The sequence below is a fragment of the Papio anubis genome, chromosome 15, assembly GCF_008728515.1.
Source record: "Papio anubis isolate 15944 chromosome 15, Panubis1.0, whole genome shotgun sequence".
NCBI lineage: Eukaryota > Metazoa > Chordata > Mammalia > Primates > Cercopithecidae > Papio > Papio anubis.
The window spans coordinates 34,841,876-34,863,495 of NC_044990.1; the positions used below are offsets into that span (position 1 = coordinate 34,841,876).

The 21,620-nt window shown below is 33.8% G+C and overlaps 1 long non-coding RNA gene across 3 annotated transcripts in view; it reads right to left on the reverse strand.

Annotated features, from left to right (window-relative positions):
• The window catches only part of LOC108582895, an 89,091-nt gene that overhangs the window by 54,413 nt on the left and 13,058 nt on the right, over positions 1-21,620 (reverse strand). Inside the window, exon 3 of one of the 3 annotated variants that reach the window (XR_002518391.2) lies at positions 10,459-10,969. The exons of the other annotated variants lie outside the window; for them this stretch is intronic. This is a non-coding gene — a long non-coding RNA (uncharacterized LOC108582895). Of the gene's footprint in view, positions 1-10,458; positions 10,970-21,620 lie in introns of those variants that run through there. 3 annotated transcript variants of the gene reach the window in all.

A 21,620-nucleotide genomic window follows, 5' to 3' on the forward strand; every position in this document is an offset into this window, starting at 1 on the left:
TTCTTTAAATGTTTGACAGGATTCAGCAGTAAAGCCGTCAGATCCTAGGCTTTTGTAGCTTAGAGACTTTTTATTTTGGCATTGATCTCATTACTTTTTATTGGCCTTTTTATTTGGATTTCTTTATAGTTCAATCGTGGTAGGTTGTATGTGTCTAGGAATCAGTCCATTCATGGTAGATTTTCCAATTTTTTGGCATATAATTGTTAATAGCAGCCATAAATTATCCTTTGAACTTCTGCATTATCCACTGTAATGTCTCCTTTACGACCTCTGATTATATTTATCTTGGTCTTCTCAGTTTTTTCTAGCTAAAGTTTTGTCAATCTTGTTTATCTTTTCAAAAAAGAACTTTTTGTTTCATTTACCTTTTGTATTGCTTCTTCAAGTTTCTTTTTGTTCTGATCTTACTATTTCTTTTGTTTTATTAAATTCAGTTTCAATTTTCTCTTGCTTTTCTTTTGTTTAAGATGCATCATTGGGTTGTTTATTTGAAGTTTTTCTTCTTTTTCAAGTGAAAACTTGCAGCTATAATTTTTTTTTCTTAGTACTACATTTACTGTAACCTATAAGTTTTAGTATGCTGTTTTTCTATGATTATTTGTTTCAATAAACTTTTCAATTTTCTTCCTAATGTTTTCATTGACCATTGGTTTTTCAGGAGCATATTGCTTAATTTCCATGTGTTTGTATAGTTTTCAAAATTCATCTTGTTATTGATTTATAGTTTTATTTCATTGTGGTCAGAGAAGGTGTTTGATGTTTCAATTTTTGAATGCTTTGAGACTTGTTTTGTGACCTAATATATGGTCTGTCCTTGAGAGTGATCCATATACTAAGCAAAATAATACATATTTTGCAGTCATTGGATGAAAGATTCTGTAAATATCCATTAGATCCATTGATTCTATAGTGCAAATTAAGTCCTATGTTTCTTTGTTGATTTCTTTTGTCTAGGAGATCTGTTCAATGCTGAAAATGAGGTGTTGAAGTCTCCAGCTGTTTTTGTATTAGAATCTATATCTCTCTTTAACTCTAATACTTTTTCCTTTATATATCTGGGTACTCTAGTGTTGGGTGCATATATTTACAATAGTTATATCCTCCTGATGAATTGACCTTTTTATCATTATATAATTACTTTCTTTGTTCCTTCTTGTAGTTTTTATCTTGCAGTTTCATTTGTCTAATAGAAGTAAAGCTCTTTTTTATCTCCATTAATATGAAATATGTTTTATCACTTGTTTATTTCCAGTCTCTGTCAGTCTCTACAGGTGAAGTGTGTTTCTTGTAGGTATGAGGTAATTGTGTCTTTTCTTTTTTTTTTTTTCCATTGAACTACTCTATGTTTATTTATTGAAGAGTTTACTCTATCTATATCTGATGTTGTTATTAGTAAGTACAGACTTATTTCTGAAGCGTTATTTGTTTTCTGGTTGTTTTGTTGTCTTCTTCTTCCTTCTTCTTCTCCTGATTCCTTTCAGTGAAGGTGGTTGTCTCTGATGGAATGATTTAATTTCTTATTTCTTTATATGTGTATCCATTGTAAGTTGATTTGAGGTTGCCATGAAACTTGTAAATACTGTCTTATAATCCATTATTTTAAACTGTTACAACTCAACACTGCATAAATAAACAAACAGATATACAAAAAGAAAACTAATAAAAAATCTAAACTATAACTTCATCTCTCATTTTTTAAGTTCATGCTGTTTCTCTTTATGTCTTATTATACTGTTTATATCTTGAAAAGTTGTAATAGTTTTTATTTTTGATTAGCTAATTTAGTCTTTCTGTGTGAGATAAGAGTAGTTTACATCTCCCCATTACAGTGTTACTATATTCTTTAATTTTTGGTGTGCTTCCTATTGCCAGTGAGTTTTGTACCTTCAGATGATTTCTCATTGCCATTAACATACTTTCTTTCAAACTGACAAACTCCCTTTAGCATTTCTTGTAGGACTGGTCTGGTGTTGATGAAATCTTCAGCCCCCTTTTTTTTTTTTTTGGATGTCTTTATTTCTCTTTCATTCTTAAAAAGTACTTTTGCCATGTATTCTATTACAGGGTTAATTTTGTTTGTTTGTTTTTTTCTTTATCACTTTAAATGTATCATGTGACTCTCCCAGTCTATAAGATTTCCACTGAAAACCCTGCTACCAGTCATATTGTAGTTCCATTGTATGTTATTTGTTTCTTTTCTCTTGCTGCTTTTAGGATCCTTTCTTTATCCTTGACCTTTAGGAGTTTATTAAATACCTCCAGGTAATCTTCTTTGGATGAAATCCATTTGTTGTTCTATAATCTTCTTGTATTGAATGTTGATATTTTTCTCTAGGCTTGGGAAATTCTCGGATATTATTTATTTGAATAAGCTTTCGATTCCATCTCTTTCTCTAAGTCTTCTTTAAGGCAAATCCTTCCTAAATTTGCCTATTTGAGGCTTTTTTCTCATTCTTGTAGGTGTGCTTCAATTTTTTAAATTCTATTGTCTTTTGTCTTCTCTACATATTTTCAAACAGCTTGTCTTCAAGCTCACTAATTCTTTCTTCTGCTTGTTCAGTTCTGCTAATGGAAGACTTTGATGCATTCTTCAGTATGTCAATTGCCTTTTCCAACTCTAGAATTTTTGCTTAATTCTTTTTAATCATTTCAATCTCTTTGGTAAATGCATCTGATAGAATTTTGAATTCCTTTCCTGTGTTATCTTTGATTTCTTTGAGTTTCCACAAAACAGCTGTTGTGAAGTGTCTGTCTGATAGATCAAATATCTCAATTTCTCCCACATTGGCCCCTGGTGCCTTATTTAGTTTGTTTGGTGAAGTTGTATTTTCCTGGATGGTTTTGGTGTTTGTAGATGTTGGTCAATGTCTGGGCATTAAAGACTTAGGCATTTATTGTAGTCTTTGCAGTTGAGGCTTCTTTGTGCCCATTCTTTTTGGGAAAGCTGTCCAGATACTCAAAGGGACTTGGGTCCCAAACTCAATAATGCCATGGTTTTGGAAGACTTGTAGAAGAACTGCCTTGGTGTTCTTGGATAAAACCTAGAAGACTTTAATCTAGATTACTAGGAAGTGACTCTTGTTTTTCCCCTTTACTTTCTCCCAAACAAATGGAATCTGTCTTCCTGTGCTTAGCCACCCTTGTTGTGACTCAAGCACCCCTGTGGCCACCACCACTTGGACTATGTTGGGTCAAACCTGAAGTCAACACAGCATGAAATTTCGCCCAAGGTCCACTGTAACCACTAGCTAGCTACTACTCATGTTCACTCAAGATCTTTGGGATCCATAATCAGCCGCTGGTGAAACCAGTCAGGTTTTCCTTCAGGGCAGTGAATTACCTCAGGCTCCAGGCAGGTCCAGAGATGCTATCTGGGAGTCAGGGATTGTTGTCAAAACCCTTGAAATTGATAAGATGTTCTATTCTACTGCGTCTAACATGGAACTCAAGCCACAGATAAAGTCCTTTCTACCATTCCCTCCCCTTTCCACAGATAAAGTCCTTTCTACTCTTCTCTCCCATTTCCTCTATGTGAGTTTCAGCTCTTCAGTCAGCTTGTAGTAAATGCTTCCAGCTGGGGACTCACCTTTCGGGTCTGTAAGATCCTCTCTGGCCCAAGGCAGGTCCAGAAATGCTGTCCTAGAACCTAGACCTGGATTTGGAGATTCCAATTGCCTGCCTGTTGCTCTGCACCACCGTATCTAAGCTGGTGACTAAGGCCCAAGACAAATTTCCCTTTATTTTTCACTCTTCTTTTCTCAAGCACATAGAATCTTTCACCACAGACACCACAGCTGGAAATGTACTGGGCCACTTCTGAAGCCAGCATGTCTCATAGCATGAGGGCCCTTTATTCAGCGGGTGATAAATCTTGCCAGGGCTAGGTCTTTCCCTTCAAGGCAATGGTTTTTGTTTTGGTTCAGGGTGTGTCTAGAAATGTCATCCAAGAGCTAGGTCCTGGAATAGGGGCCTCATGACTCTGACTGGTGCCCTATCCTACTGTGGCTGAGCTGGTATCCAAGAAGCAAGACAAATTCCTCTTTTTCCTCTCCTTTCTTTAAGCAGAAAGAAGGAGTCACTTTTGTTGCTGCAAGCTGTGCTGCCTGTGACTGGGGGATGGGTATAGGAGCACTCCCTTAGCTTTCTGGCTGGTATCTCCTTAGGTCTCATGCAAGCCTAGTCCACTGGCTCTAAGCTCAGACCAGCATTCTGAGTTGTCCAGTAATTGCAGTCCTTGTGTCCCAGACTGCCTTTCAAGTTTACCTAAAACCACAGAGCCCTTTGGTCTATGGTAGTGAGACTTGCTGAGAAACTCACTCAACTTGCAACCACTGGCATGGGTGATTCTTCTCTGGCTAGGTCTGGTCTGGATGTTCCCTCCATATAGACTTCTCCTGATTATAAGGCAGAGACTGTTCTGTTTCCTTACTTTCTGCCAAACAAATGGAGTCTCCTCTCTGTGCTGAGCTGCCTAGAGCTAGGGGTGTGGTTATGAAAGCACCCCCTGTGGCCACCACCACTGGCGCTGTGCTAGGTCAGACCTTAAGCTAGCATAGCACTGGGTCTTGTCCAAGACCTGCTGTAATCACTACTTGCTACCACCTATGTTTACTCCAGGACCTTGGGCTCCATGATCAGCAGTTGGTGAAACCAGGTAGGTTTATGTTCTTCCGCTCAGAGCAGCAAATTTCCCTAGGCTCTGAGTGGATCCTTAAATGCTATCTCGGAACCATAGATGGGAGTTAAAAATGTTAGAAAATGTCCGGATATAGTATTTTACTGTGGCTAAGCTTGCACTTAAGCCACAAGACAAAATCCTTTCCACTTTTCTCTCCTTTTCCCAGTTTGGCTGTGAATCTGTTTGGTCCTGGGATTTTTCTTGTTGATCTTTTTTTATTATTAATTCTAACTCATCAACTCATTATTGGTCTGTTCAGAATTTTTATTTCTTCCTGGTTCGATCTTGGGAGATTGTATGTTTCTAGGGATTTATTCATTTCCTCTAGGTTTTTTAATCATGTGCATAGAGATGTTCAAAGCAGCCTCTGATGATCTTTTGTATTTTTGTGGTATCAGTTGTAATGTCACCTTTATTATTTATTATTATGTTTATTTGAATCTTCTCTCTTGTTTTCATCATTAGTCTAGCTAATGGTCAGTCAATGTTGTTTATTCTTTCAAATAACCAACTTTTTGCTTCATTGATCCTTCCTTTCTGGGGGATCGCAATCTAATTTAGTTCTCTGAATTTTTATTTCTTTTCAACTGATAGCTTTGAGTTTGGTTTGTTCTTGTTTTTCTAGTTTCTTGAGGTGTGATGTTAGGTTGTTAATTTGAGATCGTTCCATCTTTTTGATGTAATGCTATAAACTTTTTTCTCGGTACTGCTTTTGATATATCCTAGAAGTTTTGGTATCTTATGTCTATTTTCATTTATTTCAAAGATTTTCTTTGTTTAAATTTCTGCCTTTATTTAATTGTATACCCAAATTCATTAAGGAGCAAGTTTTTTAGTTTCCATGTGTTTGTGTAGTTTTGAGAGTTTCCCTTTGTATTGACCTCTAATTTTACTACTGTGTCGTCCAGATAGCAATAAGATATATCTATCCTAAATATATATACACTCCGTATCAGAGTACTCAGATTCATAAAGCAAATACTAGCAGGCCTAATAAAAGCGACTGATAGTGATGCAATAATGGTGGGAAACGTCAACACTTCACTGACATCACTAGAAAGATCAAGGCCATAAATCAACAAAGAATATCTTGACTTAAACTGGACAATAGACCAAACGGTCCTAAAAGACATTTACCAAACAGTCTATCCAACAAGCACAGAATATACATTCTTCTCATCTGTGCATGGAACATTCTCCAAAATTGACCATATGTTCAGTCATAAAGCAAATCACAATAAGATTAAAAAAAATAGAAATCATATCAACTATCTTCTAGGACCAGATGGTAAAATTTTATAATAAAAGCCTCACTATACCCCAATGTGTTACTGAAGATGTAGAGCAACAGAAACTATAACATGTTGCTCATGGGAGTGTGAATTGAACAGTCTTAAAAAAAAACACAGACACATGGATGTATCCTTTAAGCTTAAAAATATGACTCTCCTATGATTCAGCAATTGTTTGCCTACTTACATACTGAATAGAAATGAATATATATGCATAAGAATAACAATGACAGTTTTGTCAAAATAGCCCCAACTAGAAACAACTCAAATGTCAATCTACACTTAAAAAATGAGTAATATTATGTAGGTTCATATTTTGAAATACTACAAAGTAATAATTAAAATTGAACTACTTTTGCATAAAACCACATGATGTTGAAAGACCAAGTTCAAAATATCTCAACCTATACAAATATATTTATAAGAATTTCAATTAAAAAAACTAAGGCAAAGCAACTTTTATGGTTACAGAAGCCTGAAGAGAGATTATTCCATGGGGAGGGCAATGAGTAGGCAGGGGTAGTAAGGAATATTCTGGGATGCTGACATTGTCCTATGTCAACATATGTAAATATATTTACATTTGTTGTAATTATTTGTTTCAATATAATATATATATAATATTGAATATAATACTTATATAAACATCAATAAAATAGAAAGCTAAACAGAAATATTTTCTAAGAAACCAAAAATGTAAGAATCTGTCAGGAGCAGACCAACTAATTCCTATTGGTAATTCTTTTACTAAAAGAATAATCCCCAATGGAAGTATGTAAATGTAGAAAAAAAAAAGATTTCCCAAATTTACCATTTTTATAGAAATATAAAATAATATAAATACAAATATAATTCTAAATGAGTAATAAAACAATACTAATAGTTACTTGTTACACGTAAAATATATTTAAACTCAAGATATGTGACTATTTCAAAATTAGTGAAGATAGAAAATATACATAAAGTGTTCTAATGCATTATACAAGCAGTGGTAAAATTACTAATCTATATCAATCTTTAAGGTCAAATATACTAATATAAGTTGTTAGAATTTCCACTAAAATTGTAGTAAACAATTATGTGATTATTGAGGTTATCGAGGGCATGATGAAATAACAAAACGTATCACATATGAAACAAATAGTAAACCAATAGAGTATGTTTAAAATCAAATATATCATCAATCACATTAAATGTAAATGGAATAAATATTCCAATTCAATGCAGATTATCAAACTGGATTAAAAAGTCTAATACTTTTTTATAAGAAACAATTTCCTTTAATATAAGGATATAGAAAATACAGGTAAATCTATCACAGAGATCTTGTAATTTAACCTAAAATGGTTGGAGCCTTTTCTCAATAAGAATTAATTTCAGATTTCCGTATCGTATTAAGTCAATCTCAAAGCTAGAAGACAAAAAAAAAATTCATGTAGTGACCTCAGTGATATATCACTAAGTGCTTTCTCTGATGAATGAAGAAAATAACCAAACAATAATAGTGCCCAAGGATTAATTATAAAAAAAACTTTGATGTTATACTTTCTGAATAGCCCCTCCATGCATGCCTCCAAATGACAAAAATTGAGACATAATTGTCTCCTTAATGTCCAATTAGATTAAAACCCTTTTAGTGTTCAATCAATAGAATTCTACAGAATGGAAGAAATGAAATGAGAACAAGGTGGCTTATGGCCACAACTTTTTCTAAAATTCTGTGTATGAAAACAAAACTAATAAAATGTATAACAGATTAAAATACAGTGAGATTTTTGGAAAAGGGTATTAAAGTACTAATTTTTAATTCCAAAATGTATATTTTCTCTCATCCACCACCATCCTCCCTGCCCATTTCCAACAAAGACTTCCTGTATTTCCTCTGCAGGAAGGCAAAATAAGTCAATTTATTTCAATGTTAAGATAACATGTATCTTATTTGAAGTTTATTAGAATATATATCTTTCATTCAGCAGGAGTAAGGCAGTTTAGATACATTATAAAACATGTACAATGAAAAATAAAATTTAAAACTCATATAATCATGTATTCAAATATCAAGGGTATCGTTTATATGTTATGAATGTTAAGTGATTTCTATCAGCCTAATTTCATTATATACATAATGAGTATAACATTTCTTCCTCACATGGATATTATCAAATTAAATAGTGGAATGCATCTATGAAGGACTTAGCCCAAAATAGGTATGTTTTCAATAAGCCTTACCTCCTTTACTACTCCCTTGTATTTTCTGTCTTTACTCAAACACAGCTTTCTTTTTTATAGGTTTTTTACTTTAAAAGAAGAAACAAAAAGAATCTTTTCATTGCCTCATACAAAATGTGAATTCTTCCTTTTTTAAAATCATCTCTCCTTTTGATATAGTTTTACAGTTGCATGGGTATTTCTGACCAAATATTTTCTTTCCTGCTTCTCTCAGGACTAACCTGTGAGCCTAAAACTATACATAAATTTCTGAAAACAAGGTAATTGATGTAATTTCTTTATATTATTATTCCTTATGCCTGTACTAAACTGAGATCATTCATTAAACTTAAAAACTGAAGACATTGACATTTGACAGGATACAGCTAATTTTCAAATTCATTATTATTAAAACAAAACAGAAAGTTATAGTAGTGAAAAGAGACCATAATTGTTACTTGTTCAGGCACTTGAAAGTATCATTAAGGGAATAAAATAAACTATAATTTATGTTAGAATAAAATAGTCATGCTGAACTAAATCTACCATTTTTTATTTGTTTTTAATGAAAAATCCAAATGTTCTGGGTTGTAGCATTTTACTCATACACATATTTCTTGAGTTCAATTATCTCTTTTTTTCTCAAATTGATGACAATGAAAGACAATCTTTTCAGGGAACTAGCAAATTCCTGGAAAAGTAGGACATTGTGAACTTTCAAAGTTCTCAATTGCAAGATTAAATCAGAAAACAATAGATGACTGATGAATTGCATTTCTAAAGCTTCTTTTAAATCACTCATAATATTAAGCTATGTTGGCTTAATACTTTGGAGAGATGCTTGCCCTTTTACAAAAATCTTAAATTTTTGGAAAACCAAATTGCATTCATTCATCTACATAATCATCCCTTTAGGCCTTTAGCAATTACATTTATCTGAGGCATACATTATGCTTCTGTAATACAAATATTCTTTTTCCTGATTCAAAATCCCCCTGATTCCAAATATCAAACTTTGTTTATATGGTGGTTCAATATTTGGAGCGGGAATCTCATTATCAATCTGCTTGTCCTTCTAAGTTTCTTACTTCCTAAATAGTTAGAACTTCTGCTTTTTATTTCAGAGTAATGCAGCAATACATACTCAGGCTACTGGATACAAAGCAGCTCTTCCATTCCATGTATTACTTTTTTTTTTTTTTTTTCTATAGACAGAGTCTTGCTCTGTTGCCCAGGTTGGAGTTCAGTGGCACTATCTTGGCTCACTGCAACCTCCACCTCCCGAGTTCAAGCAATTCTCCTGCCTCAACCTCCTGAGTAGTTGGGACTACAGGCACACACCTGTAGTTTTTGTATTTTTTTTTGTATTTTAGTAGAGATGGGGTTTCACCATGTTGCTCAGGCTGGTCTTGAACTCCTGACCTCAGGCAATCTACCAGCCTCGGCATCCCAAAGTGCTAGGATTACAGGCTGTGTGACATATTTCTATGTGCTATGTATGATTCTTTTGCATTCCACTGAACATGACACATAGTAGTTTCTAGGTTTAATAACATTTAAGTGAACTAGCTCTTCAAATAGTAGAGAAGTATACATTATTATCTGCATAATAAAGTGAATGATATGATTAAAATAGTAAAATGATGCAATTTTGAAATAATCCTTCACTGGTAAAATAACATATTAGGTAAAGATATAATCTTTGACAAATATTGTGCTGAAATAATAAATATTGACATTTCCAAAACAGAAATACTAAGATCTGGGCTATGCAAATTGTGATAATTACTGATGCAGATTAGTATTTGCTTTTTTCGTTTTAATGTGAAAAGGTAGACTTTTTTTGCTAGAACAATTAAAAAGCTACCATAATAATTCTGTTTAAATAATTGAACTGCTAGTTAAAGAAAAAGATTTGTGAGTATAGAGAAAATTGAAAACTTTTGGCCAGGCGCGGTGGCTCAAGCCTGTAATCCCAGCACTTTGGGAGGCCGAGACGGGCGGATCACGAGGTCAGGAGATCGAGACCACATCCTGGCTAACCTGTGAAACCTAAGTCTCATTAAAATAAAAACCTTGAAGCCCGAGATGGTGAGCGCCTGTAGTCCAGCTACTCAGGAGGCTGAGGCGAGATAAGCGTGAACCGGAGGGGCCGGGCTTACAGTGAGCTGAGATCCGGCCACTGCCTCAGCCTGGGTGACAGAAGCGAGACTCCGTCATCAAAAACTTTTGATGGCTTAACATGGTAAAACTTGACTTGAGTTTTGTAGTAAGAACTTAAAGACACTCTTGCCTGTGGCAAAGCATAAATAATAAGCAGGACTGTTTTAAAATACATTTCTAATTTAATAGGTTTGGAAACATCTCATTAGGTTAAAAGTATGACAAATTATATACCATATAATATTACATAATATAGTATGCTGTATTATATATTACCCAACCATGAAATGATTGCTTTAATACTAGTCATACTACCAATGTAATATTATATATCATCAGCTTTTCTACAGGTTTTTTTTTTTTTTTTTTCCAAAACACATGTCATAATGAAAAATTAGCAAAATAAATAACAGGTATGATTTAAATTATTTTAAACACCTTAGCTTTGGGGGCACAGACCTAATTCCTGGGAATGCAGCAAACAAAGAAGAAAGTAGAGACATCTCTATTTCTTTTTATTCATACATTTGTTGTTCAATTTTGTTGTTCAAATTTTGCAACTAGATGCTGGAGATTCATTAGTGAATGTAGTAGACTGCATCCATAATGATGTAGAATCTAGAGGCTAGCAAACAAAACAAAGTAGTAAACAGATATTTACCAAAGTGACTAATTTGGCTTTTATTTTTAAGATTTTATGGTTACAAAGTACATTTTGAATGTTTATTTATTGTCAGTACAAAAATGTAGAAAATTTGAGAAAATTCCTTCTAGAACAAAACATGTTACTGTTTTGAAGACTGTCAACCATAAATTCTGATTCTTGTCACAGAGGTGGACTCTTACCATAAGGTGATCCAATCAGAGTTCACCATTATAAGGGCAATAATGAATAGTTTAGTAATGGGCATGGGACCTTATGATTTGTTTGTAATCTTGTATTATAAAAATCCCTGCCTTATAAATACCACTTCCCCAAAAGCAGTAGTTAGGAATTCACGTATCCAGCTTTCCTTGTGTTAAATCAAAGAAATACATTTAAAAGTTTGCCAGTCAAACACAGTATGAAACATGTCAATTAGAAATAAACACTACGAGAACTCTGTTGCCATAGAGAAGCCATATTCTAGCGGTCAGTGTAGCAAGCAGTGTGGCTTTCAATGACAGGTATGCCAGAAGTTCTGATCTCCCTGCTTTATATCAACTGCCACCTCTGGTACAGATTTATAGACATCGGTGGAAAAATGTGGCCTTGATTTGCCAGTACCTGGCCACAAGCTTCCAAGCCTGACTCAAGAGCTCTTATGGAGATTAAATGGATCTACCTTTAATATTTTATTGCCAAACAGGCCAAAGTCAATTTTTCAGTTTGCTCCTTTATGTTTTATTCATACAAGTATTTAAACGTGAGAATCTAGGGCAACAGCCATCCATGTAACTCCTCTAATGCAGAAACTGGTTTAGCTTAAGAAAACTAAGCAAATATGTGAAAGATATTAACAAAAGGAAAATCAGAGATGTGAGAACCTCTATAGAAACTAATTTTGTGTACCATTATTTTCCTTTCCTAATTTTGTTTTCTATTTTTAGATGTGAGTTGCATTCATGAATCACAGATTATAACAGAATCCCTTTATGAAAACATGTCCAAAATACATAATTTTCTATATACTTTTTGGTAGCACTAATAAGTAAGCATTTCAAATATACTTTGTTATCACAAATTCTTCAAATGGGAGCCAAATTGGCCACCGAGATTTTACCACAGGGATAACTCATATTTTGATTCACTTTATTGTGCTGCTCAGATATTAAATATCTTACCAATTGAAGGTTTCTGGCAACTTTACCCCTATGTTCAGCAAGTCTATGGGCACCAATTTTCTAACAGCATTTTTTCAACAGCGCTCACTCTGTCTCTGTGTTGCATTTTGGAAATTCTCCCTTTTTCATTATTATTATATCCGTTATGGTGATCTGTAAGCAGTGATCTTTTATGTTATTACTGTCATTATTTTGGTGATCCATGAACCCTGCTCATATGAGACAGTAAGCTTAATCTATAAATGCTGTGTGTGTTCTGACAGCTCTACTGACTTGCCATTCACTCATCTTTCTCCCAATCCTCAGGCCTTCCTAGACCCTGAAACACAATAATATTGCCACTAAACCAGTGAAAACTATACAAGTGTCTTTCAATGTTCAAGTGAAAGGAAAAATTTCACATCTCTCACTTAAAATAAATGTTAGAAATAATTATGCTTAGTGATATGGTTTGGCTGTGTCCCCACCCAAATCACACCTTGAATTGTAATAATCCCCACATGTCAAGGGTGGGGCCAGGTGGAGATAATTGAATCATGGGGACGGTTTCCCCCATACTATTCTCCTGGTAGTGAATAAGTCTCATGAGATATGATGGCTTTATAAACAGGAGCTCCTCTGCACAAGCTCTTTTGCCTGCCACCTCATTTGCCTTCTACCATGATTATGAGGCCTCCCCAGCCATGTTGAACTGCAAGTTCATTAAACCTCTTTCGTTTATAAATTACCCAGTCTTAGATATTTCTTTATTAGCATAGTGAGAACCCTGACTAATACACCTAGTGATAAAGGTATGTTGAAAGCTGCAACAGTCTGAAAGTCACATAAAGGAAAGTGTTTGAAGGAAATTAACAATGCTACCCCAGTGAACACACAAATGATAAGAAAGCAAAACAGCCTTATTGCAGATATAATGAAGTTTTAGTGGTCTGAACAGAAGATCAAACTAACCATAACATTCCCTTACACCAAAGCCTAATTCACAGCAAGGAACTAACTCTTTAGTTCTATAAAGGCTCAGAGACATGAGGAAGCTGTAGAAAAAAAAAATAGTTTGAAGCTAGCAGAGACAGATACATGATGTGTAAGGAAAGAATCCATTTCCATAACATAAGAGTACAAGGTGAATCAGCAAGTGCTGATGGAGAAGCTGCAGCAAGTTATTCAGAAGATCTAGATAAGGTGATTGAGAAAAGTGACTACACCAAAAAACTAGTTTTTAATGTGATTGAAAGAGCTTCCTATTGGAAGGTGTTATTGAGGACTTTCATAGCTAGTAAGAAAAACCAATGCCTTGCTTCAGAGCCTCAAAGGAGAGGATAACTCTCTCATTATGGGCTAATGCAGCCGATGACTTTAAGTTGAAGTTGGTGATCATTTACAATTCAGAAAATCCTAGATTCCTTATGAGTTATGCTAAATATACTTTGCCTGTGCTCCATAATGGAATAATAAAGATTGGATGACAGCACATCTGTTTGCAATATGGTTTCCTGAATATTTTAAGCCCACTGTTGAGACCTACTGCTATAAAAAGTCTTTCAAAATATTATAAACATTGACACTGCATTTAATCACCCGAGACCTCTGATGGAGATGTACAAGGATATTAGTATTGCTTTCGTGTTTACTAACACAATATTTGTTCTATAGACTGTGGATCAAAGATTAATTTCAAATTTGAGGTGTCATTAAGGATTACATTTTTCAATATTTTAGCTGCCATAAATGATTCTTGTGATAGATAGGAGCAAAGAAAATGTACAACCTCTGGGAATAATTAACTTATTGGCTAGAAGACATTAAAACATTTGTGATTCATAGGAGCAGGTAAAAAGATCAATATCAACAGAAGTTTAGAAGAAGTTGATTCCAATCCTCATGGATGACCTTGAGGGGTTCAAGACTTCAGTGGAAGGAAGAACTGCAGATGTCATGGGAATAGTATGATAATTAGAAATAGAATTGGAGTCTAAAGATATGATTGAATTGCTACAATTTTATGATAAACTTGAATAGATGTAGATGTGCTCTTTGTGGGTGAGTAAAGAAGATTGTTTCTTAAGATCAAATTTGCTTCAGGTGTGGATGCTGTAAATATTGTTGAGACAATAATAAAGGATTTAGAATATTCCATAAAATTATTTGATAAAGCAGCAACAGGTTTTGAGAGGATTGACTCCAATTTTGAAAGATGTTTTATAGTGAATAAAATCCTATCAAACAGCATCACATTCTGTAGAAATATTTTTGTAAAAGTGTCAATTGAGGTCTTAAATTTTATTGTAGGTTCATTTTAAAAATTCCCATAGCCACCCAACCTTCAGCAACCACCACCTTAATGAGTTAGCAACCCTCAATTAGAGCCTCCCCCAGCAAAAAGATTACAAGTCTCCAAAGACTCAGAGGTTTGTTAACATTTTTTCGAAATAAAGTATTTTTAAATTAAGGTATGTACTCTTTCTTAGACATAAAGCAATTGCATACTTAACTGACTACAATGTAGTAAAAACAACTTTTATGTGCATGAAATGGGAACCTAAAAATTGTGTGACTCATTTTATTGTTATATTCATTTTATTATGGTGGTCTGGAACTAAACATGCAGTATCTCTGAGGTATACTTGTATTTCAAACATCCTTAAGTAATTCTATCCCTGCAGAAGGCAGAATTATGCATTAAGAAAACTATAAAAAACTCACTAAGTGGTGGAAAGATTTAACAGACTGACTAAAGACTGATGAACTCCCCATCATCAACGTTCCTCAAGTGTCACCTGGATGATCACTTGGTAGGAGGAAGTGGGGGGCGCTGTGGGTAAAAGGCAGTTATCAGTTGGTGAGGCCCAGATCCTTTTAATCTTAGACTGGCAAAATTTAACTACCTCATGGAGACATGAAAGCTCCCTGAAAAAAGGCACATTAATTTACAAATGTTACTGCTCTGGTGATGCACAATTCTAGGCAAAGAATTGGTGGCACAATGCTCTTACAGACTTCATGCGGATTCCAAGATGTATATATTTATTTTATCAATAGCTATTACCCAGATATAAATGGTAACACCTAGGCAATTACAGAGCCTGAAATGTCAACTTCATCTTTTGCCTTCTGAATCTAGACCTTTTACTACAAAAAAAAAAAAAAAAAAAAAAAAAAAAAAATCGAAAAAAAAAAATAAATTTTTTAACTTTAAAAAAAAAACTTTTAAAAAAAAAAAAAAAAAAAAAAAAAAAAAAAAAAAAAATCGGAAACATAAATGAGTACCCTAAATATGCAAAGTATTAGGCTTAATATGATCCTTTCCAAATCTGTTGAAATTACAAAATGACAGTAAAATCTTTTGAAGACATATTTTCAGTAGATTATGGGTAGTTTTATTTCTTAAATAAAATGAGTGTTAAAGATGTGAACACTCATGTATGTAAAGAAGTAAAGAAGAAAGTGTTAAAGAGGAATTTATTAATACCATGGTATTTTATTTCTACATTTTCATGTTAGCAAATAATTCAAAATAGCATGAAAATGAAAATAATTAATAAAAATGTTAATCATATTTTTACGTAACCTTAATATAGTACCATTTATGTTCAGTTTGAAAATGAATAAAAAGGTAAAAGAGTTATTTTATCAAGAATACATATTTTTGAAAATTTCATTTAAAAATGTCCAATACTGGAATTAAAATACATATAAATACAGGTAATTTTGAGAGCAGGGATTAGCTTATAGGGATAGAGATTTCAATTTTTGGTAAAGACCGAACAATAAAATCTTAGGGATGAATGCAAAGATAGTTTAAAGAGTACAGAATTAATAATACAGAAAGGAGCCTAAATTTGGCCAAATAGAAAAACAAGACAGAAACTGACACTGTAAAGTGAAAAAAAGAAATGTCGAAAATCAGAAAAGCCACCAAGAAAGTAATAATAAATTTTTAAAGAACAGAGAACAGAGCCACTCAGTTATCAACTGTTTATGTTGCTAGAAAAAAGGTATCAACAAGAATGAATAAAATACCTCTTTTTATTTTTATAGGTATGTACCTATATTTTTAATACCCTATTTTCAGAACAGTATTTTCAATACCTCTAATATAATTTGTTAAATATAAGTTAATAAAGCACATTCACTTATTCAGAGTATACATCAATTTCATTATAAAGCAATTGCTATGCAACTTCTTATAGAAATAAGTTTCTCCCCACATTCAGAACTCCAAAACATTGACTTATTGAATTTTGAATATGTCTCTACTCATGGCATTTAAGAAGAGACAAAATTTAATTGACTTCTATGCCACTTATTTGCATTGTACTTACCGGCAGGATTAGAAATGAATATTTTGTCTACATCAGAAGAAAAACAATATCGTTATGTCTCTCCAATAGCAAATCATGCCAAAGCCAGAGCAAGTAAATAAAAATGCTGATGGTTAAAATGCCCCCTGATAGAAACAGGAAGAAAAATGTTCTTATGGGTTCAGTTCTCACATTTTCTTCCAATCTCCTTTCAGAATTCTATAAATGAATCATTGTGAGCAAAATAATTTTGTGCTCCATTTCAAACAAACTTCTTAAGCATAGAATATTCTTACATCCTGATAGACAATAGAGACTTTCAGGGTGAGAGGGAAGTGGGTGATAAATTACTTAATGTGTACAATGTACATTAGTCCAGTGATGCATACGTTAAAAGCCCTGATTTTGTCACTATGCAATATATCAATGTAGCAAAATTACCCTTGTATCTCATAAGTTCATATAAATAAAAATATTCTACAGTAAAAACAAAACATTGTTTTAAAGAAGGGAAGGGTCATTGATTTTATTTTAAACAATTCCCAAACAGGACATGGCATCTCAGACAGCGTCTTGGCCCCTAGTAATTGTGTGCAGGTTGTTCATGTGAGTGCCGGGCAGAACACAAGGTACTGAGACCCAGTGAGCACTGGGCATAGCCCTGGAGACTGGCTCAGGGCACAAGGTGCTTGTGGCACCGAGCCCTGTAGCATTCCCTGCATCCCGGAAATTAGACGACTTCACACATGCCTCCCTCTATTCCCCCACCAACTTCATTTCCAGCCTCCACTATTAAGTATGGTAGAATTTGAGTTTTCCTTCTTCTTATTTCCGTTAAGATAAAAACCAACCACAATCTCATGAGAGAAATTAACCTGCAGTGAGCAAAAGGGAAGAAAGGAAGAATGAGGAGGACTGTCTGATAATATAAACAAACAGGATGGGCTTTTACCAACACAGCCTAAAACAAACATGTGAACACTGATAGAGCTGAATAAAAGCTTATCAGTAAAAATCAGTTCATATATGCACCTTTAATCCAAGTTTCTAAGAGTAAAATGGTAATAACTCAAATGTTCATGAATTGATGAGTAGATGAAGTATGATATGTTGATTAAAAACTGAAATATTTTGCATTCTACTGTTTACAACCTTTAAAAGAGAATCATTAGCAATGAATGTAAATTATTTGAAATGTAGCAAACACTACATTTTAGAAAATCCTCCTCTACCAGCAATCTTACAAGCCATGACACTTTGACTATGATAATAGGATTGCATAGATTTCAAAAAAAAATTGAAAATAACATTTTAATATTTTTATAAGTAAGGCGTTATCATTTATCCGTAAGTGTAAGCAGTGTTTAAGATGGAGGACAAGCATATGCGGGACATTTTTATTGTCATTTATTCCGTAAAGCCAATTATAACTAATATCTTCTTACATTCACACCAGCTGCTCCATTCACCATCTCACTTATGACTCCAAACACACATACCACTTCTTTATTTTGTCTTTTTTTAACTTAATCACATTCCGGTGGAATACAGGAACAAGGCAACATAAAAACCTGTGAAGGGTTAACCTTCTATCAGTTTAAAAAGTAAATCTTGTTTCTGATATAGCCGAGTAGTTTCTACATGATTAGCAGTTCTCCAGGTAACTAAAATATTTCAATGTAAATAAAAATAAAATAAGTAGTAATAAAACACTCTATTAATCCAAATGAGTTCAAAAAGGAGGAACAAGGGAACAAAATAACAAAAAGGGATAAAGACAAAGCAATCAAATATATTAATAAATACATAAAACATTTATTGAATAAAAACTAAAATCTCTAGAAAAATCAATTAAATCTGAATAAATTTGAATCCCAATTTTTTAGAGATCTAAAATAATAATTTCTTAAAAGCTTTTTTGTTTACCTTTATTTCACCCATTGTCAGGAATTATCTTCTTTTTTTCTGCAGAAGCAAGTTCTTAATTATAATCATCCTATTTCTGCCATGATAACTTCTTTTAAGCTTTTTTGTAACCTAGGTCTGCTGGTAATAAATTTTCTCATTTTGAATATATGAGAAAAATATATTTTTCATTCGTATTTGGAATATATTTTCTCTTGGGTTAGCAGAGGTTTTTTTTTTGCTATTGTGTTGTTTTATTTTATGTATTCTAATACCCTGTCTTCCAGTACTTTTAAAGTAAGAAATTTGCTATACTTCTTATATTTATTTGTATATATAATCTGCTGTGTTTCCCATCGTTACTTCTTTTTTATTGCTTGCAATAAAGAGATTTAATTTATCTTGAATTTTTCAACATTTAGAATGCTATGTCTGCTGGTATATTTTGTTGAAAGTACTTATTCTGCTTGAGATTTTTTTATGATTTTCATTATTCTTAAAAATGGCCTTTATTCAAATATTTATTCTATTTTGTGTGTGTTTTTCTGGGATTCCAATTGTGTATATCTTAGGCCATTCAATATTGCTGCACATCTCTTGGATGCTCTATTTTCTTTCACTATTCTCATTTCTTTTTGTCTATTTGGCTAATTTTTATTGTTTTTGTTTGTTTGTTTGTTTTGATTTTTGAGACAGGGTCTCACTCTGTTGCTCAGGCAGGAGTGCAGTGGCATGATCTTGGCTCATTGCAACCCCTACCTCCTTGGTTCAAGCGATTCTCCTGCCTCAGCCTCCTGAGTAGCTGGGGTTACAGGTGCGCACCACCATGCCCAACTAATTTTTGTATTTTTAGTAGAGACGGCATTTCATCATGTTGGCCAGGCTGGTCTTGAACTCTTGACCTCAAGTGATCCACCCGCTTCGGCCTCCCAAAGTACTGGGATTACAGGCAAGAGCCACTGCACCTGGCACTTTTATTGCTTTTTAAATTAACTTTTCACTTACTCTTTTCACAACTCAGTCAAGTCTACTGATGAGCCTGTTGAAATAAATCTTTGTTTCTGTTACCAGGTTCCTTTTGCTGTTGTTTTAAGCTTAACTTTTGACACTTTTGTATAGTTCATCTTTTGAAATTCCCTACCTGTTGTTTGTTGTAAATCTTTTCCACTTGAACCTTTTATATATTAATTATAGTTATTTTAAATTCCCAGTCTGATAATTTCAATATTTGGGTAACTTTGGAGTCCGGTTCCGTTCATTGCTCTTACCATAATTCTTAACTGATTTTGACACATTTTGTATAGAACAGGAGAGACAGAAGTGAACATTATCTGGATTTTAGTGGTCACTTCTCTTTGACTACTGGGTCATTACCATGGGTGTTTGATTCAGTCTAATCCAGAGTAGAGCTGTCTTTAGATTTTCTTGTTGCAAGCTTCAGTGGAACACTGGATGTTATTCCTCTAGTGTTACCTTGGGCTTAGGATACACACTGGCTTGCCAGAGGGTCTTCATCACTGTTCTTCTTCAATTCAAGTTTTAAAACTGCACCTTAGAAAGCACCTCTCTACATACCCTTCATATCCTTGATCCTTCCTCTAATAATAGGCTGCTATTTCCAGTTCCAAGGTGTTGTCATTGTAGTTTTTGGGCTAGAAGTGTTTTCTTTTCTCTTGGTTTGCCCCCAACGCAGGCAGGCTTTGTGACCCCAAGTCTCAGGTTGTGGCCTTCTCTCACTGTTAAAAATTGTGGTTTGGGCCCAGGAAATTTTTCTACTACATTCCCAGGAGTGGAGGAACATTTTCCCCACTTTACTTGTTCCTTCCCCGATTGTAGACCTTCATTTGTGTCATCAGAATAAAAGAGTTTGCTATTCATTCCCAGTGGCTCAGGACTTTTGTTCCTGAGAGGAAAAAGGCACAGGTAGAACTATATATTTTCCATACATCTGTAGCCACTCCACTCCTCCTGGCCAAAACTTCCAATAGGGGTTTTCTCTGGTTTCCCTCCCTTCTCTCAATTTTTATCATACATAACTGGTCAGGTCCAGGGACCTTGCAGGCTGCAAGTTATTGTGAGTTCCCTTTACATCTGCAGCTTTTAAGGGTTCTGTTCAGTCTTTACAAATTTGTTAAACATTTTAATTGCATTCTTCTTACCTACTTGAAGTGAGACTTCTATTGTCTTTTACTGCCACAAACGAGCCACTGCTTATGCTCTATCCTGAATTCCCTTAGATTTCAGGCTAGTGTATTGCCTTGGAATCTTGACACCCCAATGAGTTCAAGAAAGCCTATGGCTTTATAAATTATCCAGCTTTTTCATGTTAGGACGTGAAAATGTCTCTTTGTAGCTTTCTGCTTCCTGAGGTGAAGCCAGACATCTGATTACCTAAATAATTTAACGTGCATTTTAACTTGATAATGTTTAAATGTCATCATCATTTCTACCTCCTCTCAAATATTACAAGAATCTAATTATACTGACTGATGATATTTATTTTTGTTCATGAGAAACATATTGTTAGGGTTTAAGAAATATTATTTATCTTTTTAACTTTTTTATGATTTCTGTTTTCTTTGCTCTTCTAATATTTTATTATGATGTGTTGTAGTTTTGACTGTAATGCTATATACATGTAAATCAATTACATCGCTTGAATCTTAGAATCTACACCTTTCATTCAATTACCATCCACTTAAGCCACTTGTGACTACCAGGTTGAAAAGATGATCATTGGGCTTGATGCTCAAGCCTATTTTTCTATTTTATATTTTCCTCTTCATATTTGATCTTCCATTTTTTTCAATATTTTATTTTTATATTATTACTTTCTCCTTTAGATCTTTCTTCTACAGCATTAGTTCTACATATAGTTATGTAAAATGTGCTATGTGACCTATACATTGACCTTTAATTATAATGACTATATTTTCTATAAACTTTGTTTTATTATTATTATTATTTTTTTTTTTTTTTTTTTAAATTAATTTATTATTATTATACTGTAAGTTGTAGGGTACATGTGCATAACGTGCAGGTTTGTTACATATGTATACTTGTGCCTTGTTGGTGTGCTGCACCCATCAACTCGTCATTTACATCAGGTATAACTCCCAATGCAATCCCTCCCCCCTCCCCCCTCCCCATGATAGGCCCCGGTGTGTGATGTTCCCCTTCCCGAGTCCAAGTGATCTCATTGTTCAGTTCCCACCTATGAGTGAGAACATGCGGTGTTTGGTTTTC